Below are 6,000 nucleotides of genomic sequence, written 5' to 3'. Positions count from 1 at the left end.
CCAGTCACGTTAGGACACAGAGTTCATGCAACAGCACTCAAACTATTTTGCAGAAGGAAAGCTCATCTCAAAAAGACATCATGCACCTATTAGGGATTAAACCGCCTTAAATATTTTTTATTTTTTATTTTCTTCACTGCATTATATGGCACTGAAATAGAGCCATTTAACATCTATATAAACCAGACAAGTCATGCAACTGCCAACAGTGGCATTCTTGGGTCACTTCATCCAATTCAAGATAAAAAAATAAATAAAAAAACCTTTGGTTACACTTTATTTTAAAGTGTCTGTGTTACAGTGCAATTATACATACTGAGTAAAGTGCTTACTATAGGATTAGGGTTAGTTGCATGCAATTATCCATAATTTATAGTTATTTCTATTGTATAACACATGTAACAAGGATTCTGTAAAATAAAGTGTTAACAAAGCTTTTAAACAATTCTTGAACAACAACAATAAATGCATGTAAAATTAATTTTTATAACTCTTTTTGAGATGTTAAATTTAGTGAGTTTCAAGTAACATGATGTTAGGTTTTAAGACACTACAAGCAAAACTATTGTTTTGTCAGGCACATTTTAGGCTATTATGTTTTCCACTTCTGTCAAATTAGTGGAAAGAAAACATCCAAAATACATATTTCAAGTGTTTAATTTTTTTAATGTCAACAAAATGAAACAAAAATTTTGAACCAGGCAGATTTCTAGCCTAGAAATGTATGCAAATTAGTGCATATTTAATTAGATAATGCATAATTTGCATATTTAAGCAACATTTCAGAAAACTTGTAATACAAAACAATTGTCTTAATTTACTGTGATTAATCAGCTGGAGAAAGTATGGTGATATCTTTTCATTAAAAATGTTACCCTATTCACCTGTAGTGTCTTGTCTTAAAGCTAATGATCTGACAGTTGATTACGCAGACCAAATGTACGTGAATATGGGATATTTCTGCCACAGGTTTTTAGACAAACACTTTTCAAACTACAATAATCATGCAGATTCATTTTGATCTTCACATTATTTGTATTATTGTTAATCAGTCAAACCAATCAAAATCCACTTGGCTCAAACATCTGAGGGGGGCATGTGCATGACGCTTCTGAAATAAACCATTTAACCATCACACAAACATGCCCCATTCAGATGTATTTACTACAAGCCCTCACACAAATAATATGAAGCGCTGGCTATACAAATCTAATAATTTACAGTACTGTTAATGAAACAGTGAATTGAAAATGAGGATGTAGGTTTTTAGAAGGACAGAGATGACTGAAATGGGTGGAGGGGAGTAGGAGGAGGAGGAGTCATTAAACCTAATTAATGCAGCACCTGTCTCCTCTAACAGGTGTAACTTTACCTCATCTCCTCTACCTGTCTCAAATGGACCCTTGGGTGACTGTTGACCTTACACGTGAACTTGATCGGCATCGCATAACAGCTTTACATTCATCTTCCATAGATGAAAGGACAGTGGCTGGTAATGGTGTCTGACTTTGATGTATGAGCCGGAGTGACTGAATGACAGCTCCAATGGTCATTAGGGGACTAAAACTCAAGAAAAGCAAAGAACAGGTCATGTGTCTGATCCACAGACTTATTTCCAGTTCATAGTGGACAAGAACTAGGGGCAAAACCAGCACATTGCACAGTTAACCTCTTCAGTCCCAAAACTGTTAAAGATCAGTTATGAAAAATGCTGCTTCATATTAAACAGCAAAATGAAATCATTCAGATAATTTTTTTTTAAATATGCTGCAAGATAAAATCAAGCATTGTTGCTGTTGCATTGTTTAAATTATTTATTGTTACTTTAATTTCACTTGTTTCTCCTTTGTATAAGAGGTTTTACTCGTAAAGTTTTTACTTTATCTTCTTTTTTAATTGTAGAGCACTTTGGGCGTAAATTTTGTTAAAGGTTGTAGAGAAATAAACTGAATATTATATTTTCACAAAGCAAACATTTCTTTGATTTAATAACAATAACATTATATAATGAAGATAAATTAGATACAAATATGGGATCATAAAAAAAGAAAAAAAGACTAAAAACTTGTTTCTAAGTGTCATTCTCACATGCAGCAATGTCTGATTTTTATACTGACTTATACAATTATTTTACATTGTCTTGTCACACGGCAAGAAAAATGCAAAACAAATGTGTACGGTATGCTGGACGTTCATATGAGCTGATTGATTATTCAGTTCATGTTTCTCCTCTCAGCTCTGATGATGACAGTCCTGTGATTCGGCAGCCTTGAATCAACTCTCATCCTAAAAACGCCAAAGAAGCCTGAGATCTGAATTTAGTAATCAATGACTGAAGGTGATGAAGACGTGAATCAGACCGAATTAATAAAACAAGTGCTCGTGTGAGCGACCCACTGCTTCTAAAGGTAAGAAATGTCGGTTGTGCGTTCGAGGGAGTTGAAGTGGAGAAGGGGGCATCTTGTAACCAACATGCGGGGGCAGGAGCTGAACACCCCTAATCATGCCTCCAGCACTGCAGAGAGGAGGAGGGAGACTGAAAGACAGGAATATGGGAAGCAGACCAAGGAAATCCTGTTCTTAAGATTGGCAGGCGTAGAATCGGCATTGGAGTCTAAAAAAATAAAAAAGAGGGGATTTGGGATTTTACCAAGACACTAAACCCAGGAGGAACGGTGTTTGTTCAATTTTTCCTTTATTCTTTTTAGTCATTTCCCTTTTTCTCTAAGAGGGGCCTGTAGGGCCCCATGTGTGCTTCGGAGGTGAGCATGTTTCAGACTGCGCTCAGAGGATGGTGCAAAGAGCCACAGGAAACAGCACTCAAACGATTTTACAGTCTGACTCCAAAGAAAGCACGTCTCAAAGAACAGTCATGCGTCTATTCAGGATCAAACAGCCTTAATTATTTTTCATATTCACAGTAACAGGCCCAACAATACCCCTGCCACTAAATATATCATTTCCTTGGGCAAAGATTACATGTTGCTTTAGCTGAGGTATCGAATTACCTAATAAAGACGTGCGATACAGAAGGAAAACCAGCTACTCGTACGCTCAAATAAGCAACAAATTAATTAAGAGTTCGCTATGCGATGGGGGGAAATCGTTAATGGCTGAGTCACTCTTGCATGATAGCACAACATAATTGCAGATTATTGCATCATAAATTTCTTGTTTTATATAAGCCATTTGAGGTGCCACCATGAAGTCTTGGCAACACTTCAGTAAAAATACACATCAGTAAAATGTTTAAAATAGTTACACTAAATCGTGTAAACAAAATCCAGAAGAAAAACAATGTGCGAAATCTTAATTATTCTCCTCAACACAAACTCAACATCTGGAACAAGACGAATTATTATCTGAGTGACTTGGTCATCAGGTTTCGCAGAGCTCTGTGCTCGTTAACCCAAAACAAAGCACTATTTGGATCAGTTTCATCCATGTGTGCTTTTCTATCAACTGAGAAAAAATTAATTAAAGAGCGCTTGCTTTTTTGACTAACTCAGCGCAAATCTCTAATTAATTTCTATAGCAGCATTAAAACAGAAAAAGAGCTGAAAAACTCTATTCAAGTATTAGATTTCACATTTTAATTTTCAGCTTTGGGGTGAGCATTGTATTAATAAGCGCATTTCTTTCTATCATTTGCCTGAATTCAGTCACTACAAAATCTTAATCAGTCGTCGTGCCATTTACCCCCATAATCCGTCTATGCTTTAATTAAGGTCATCTTTAAGAGGGGAAATTTTCAATTAAGTTTGCAGATAATTTATTTCTTATCTACACACTAATAAATAAAGTACTAGAAAATAGAAATATTTAGTACGTTTAGTATCTCAAGTTTGTTTTAAAAAAAAAATAGGTATATAGGTATAGAGCTATAAGATAAACTCAGACAAAGAATTTGATGAGAGATATTGAAAACTCTGACTATTTTGGTATTTTGACAAATCTTTTTGTTTGAGACATTGTTGAGAATTTTTTTAATTTTAGAAGAGACATACAGGATGTGAAATTACTGTGGTATTTTTATTTTTATTTTCCTGGAAATGCAAACATTGTCCATACAATGAAAGTCAATGCATGTACTAAGCAACCATGGCAGTGTTGTTTTGGACCATATTGACTTTGATTGTATGGGCAAAAACATTCTTCAAAATATCTTCTTCTATCCGCAGAAGAAAGAATGTCGTATGACATTTGGAATGGTTTGGAATGAGGTAAATTATGACAAAACTGTCCAGGAGTCTTGTAGAAACTAGTAAAATATTACAGTGATCTCATGTGTGATGTATAGACTACTATACATAAATAAAAAATAAAAACAGATTCATAAGGTAAATATTAAAGGGGTCCTATTATGCCCTTTTATGAAGTCTTGATTTTGTGTTTGGAGTGTACTAGAATATGCTTTCATGCTTAATAATGCATAATTTTCAACATATTTTACATTATTATAGCACCTCTCTCTCCAGTCTGGCCTGAACGCACCATGTAATTCCTGTTTCGATGAAGCCACTCCTTCCAAAATACGAAATGTGCTGTGATTAGTAAGCTGGCCCAGTGTGTTGTGATTGGCACCGGTTAGCGCATGTTCGGGAAATGTCACGTCCGTTACCATAACTGCGAGTTTCATCTGCTCAGGTGTAAATATTAAGGATGCCGTCAGTTTCAAACAAATTCAAGCCTGATTCAGACTTAAGAATGTTAACAAACAAGAGGATCGTCCATAATGGATTTCTTGCAAGGACTTTGCAAGCATGGATTTCACAGGGCATTTCAGAGTGGTATGTTTTTCTGTGTGTGTGTTTTTCGAATACATTTTCGAATAAGATGTTATAGACCATGTGGTAATACAAACAGTAATCGATCACAAACCCATGGTTATTTTCCCCAAGGGGCGGTGAGCAGTCTTACAAAAGCTACAGTAAACACTATATCAATACTAATGTTGGCTAGCAGGCAAGCAGAGAAGGTTCACAAACAACAGATTGTCCCGACAAAGTGGGAACTGCTCCATTTAAGGAGAAGCTTTTGTGCCTGCATTGAACTCTCTTTTGTTCCAGAAGCTGTTCTAGGTAAAATGTGCAGCACACAGATAAACGTTGGGGTTATAATGTTCAGGAACAGTGTTTAAAATACATTTTAACCTCTCAAAGTTAGTCAGCCTTAGGAAGGTCAAACAAAAAATGTCTGGAAAAGGGATAGAAAACCAGCGTCTCTTTGACATAGCAGCAGCTCAATCGGCCTCGCCCCCCTTTTTTGCGTATTCCGTGGGCACGGATTATTTAAATGAGTAACATTGCGAATTCACAAGATCCAGAAAAAACGCGTTGTAGTCAAAACGAGCCGTTCGTTGTAGTTCTTGAAAAGTGAATGCTGTTAAATAAAATCTCTCTCTTTGGAGTGGACTTCGAGCTTTGTAACCTTGCAGATCTTTTTTATGCTCAAACAGCATTACACACAAACTAAAGTTGAAAAAGTGAAAAAGCATGATAGGACCCTTTTAAATAAGGAGTTAAAGGCACAATGCATAACTACTGGAAGAGAGTGAGCTGAGCTCCAGAGTCCTGTGATTGTAAATATTAAGGCACAGTCATCATGGAGGATTACAACATTGTTATTGTTTGGGTATAATTGTTGCATCACCAACAATGCTTGCCAGTTACAGTAACACTAACAGCATGAATAAAAATGAAAATAAGTGATCTTCTTGTCATCATTTCGTCTTAATATCTCTGTGCTGTCCGGGATAAGTCTGTGCAGCGGTATAAATCATGCCAGAACGGATAAATTAGAATTGACACTAATAGCTTTGTAAAAACATGCACACACTGTAAGCATCAGGGTATTTCAGATCAATCCCGGCATGCCCCTGATCCGCCTTTTAAGGTAAAGGACTGGGACGCTGACACCGCTTCTTCTGTGATGCAACAGGACCGAGAGATATCACAGCTCCAAGCCACCTGTCAATCTTCCATCCACCTCCCTGCGGAC

Source organism: Leuciscus leuciscus, assembly GCF_965113295.1.
Source record: "Leuciscus leuciscus genome assembly, chromosome: 7".
Taxonomy (NCBI): Eukaryota; Metazoa; Chordata; class Actinopteri; order Cypriniformes; family Leuciscidae; genus Leuciscus; species Leuciscus leuciscus.
Note: the sequence above shows the minus strand (reverse complement) of the source record.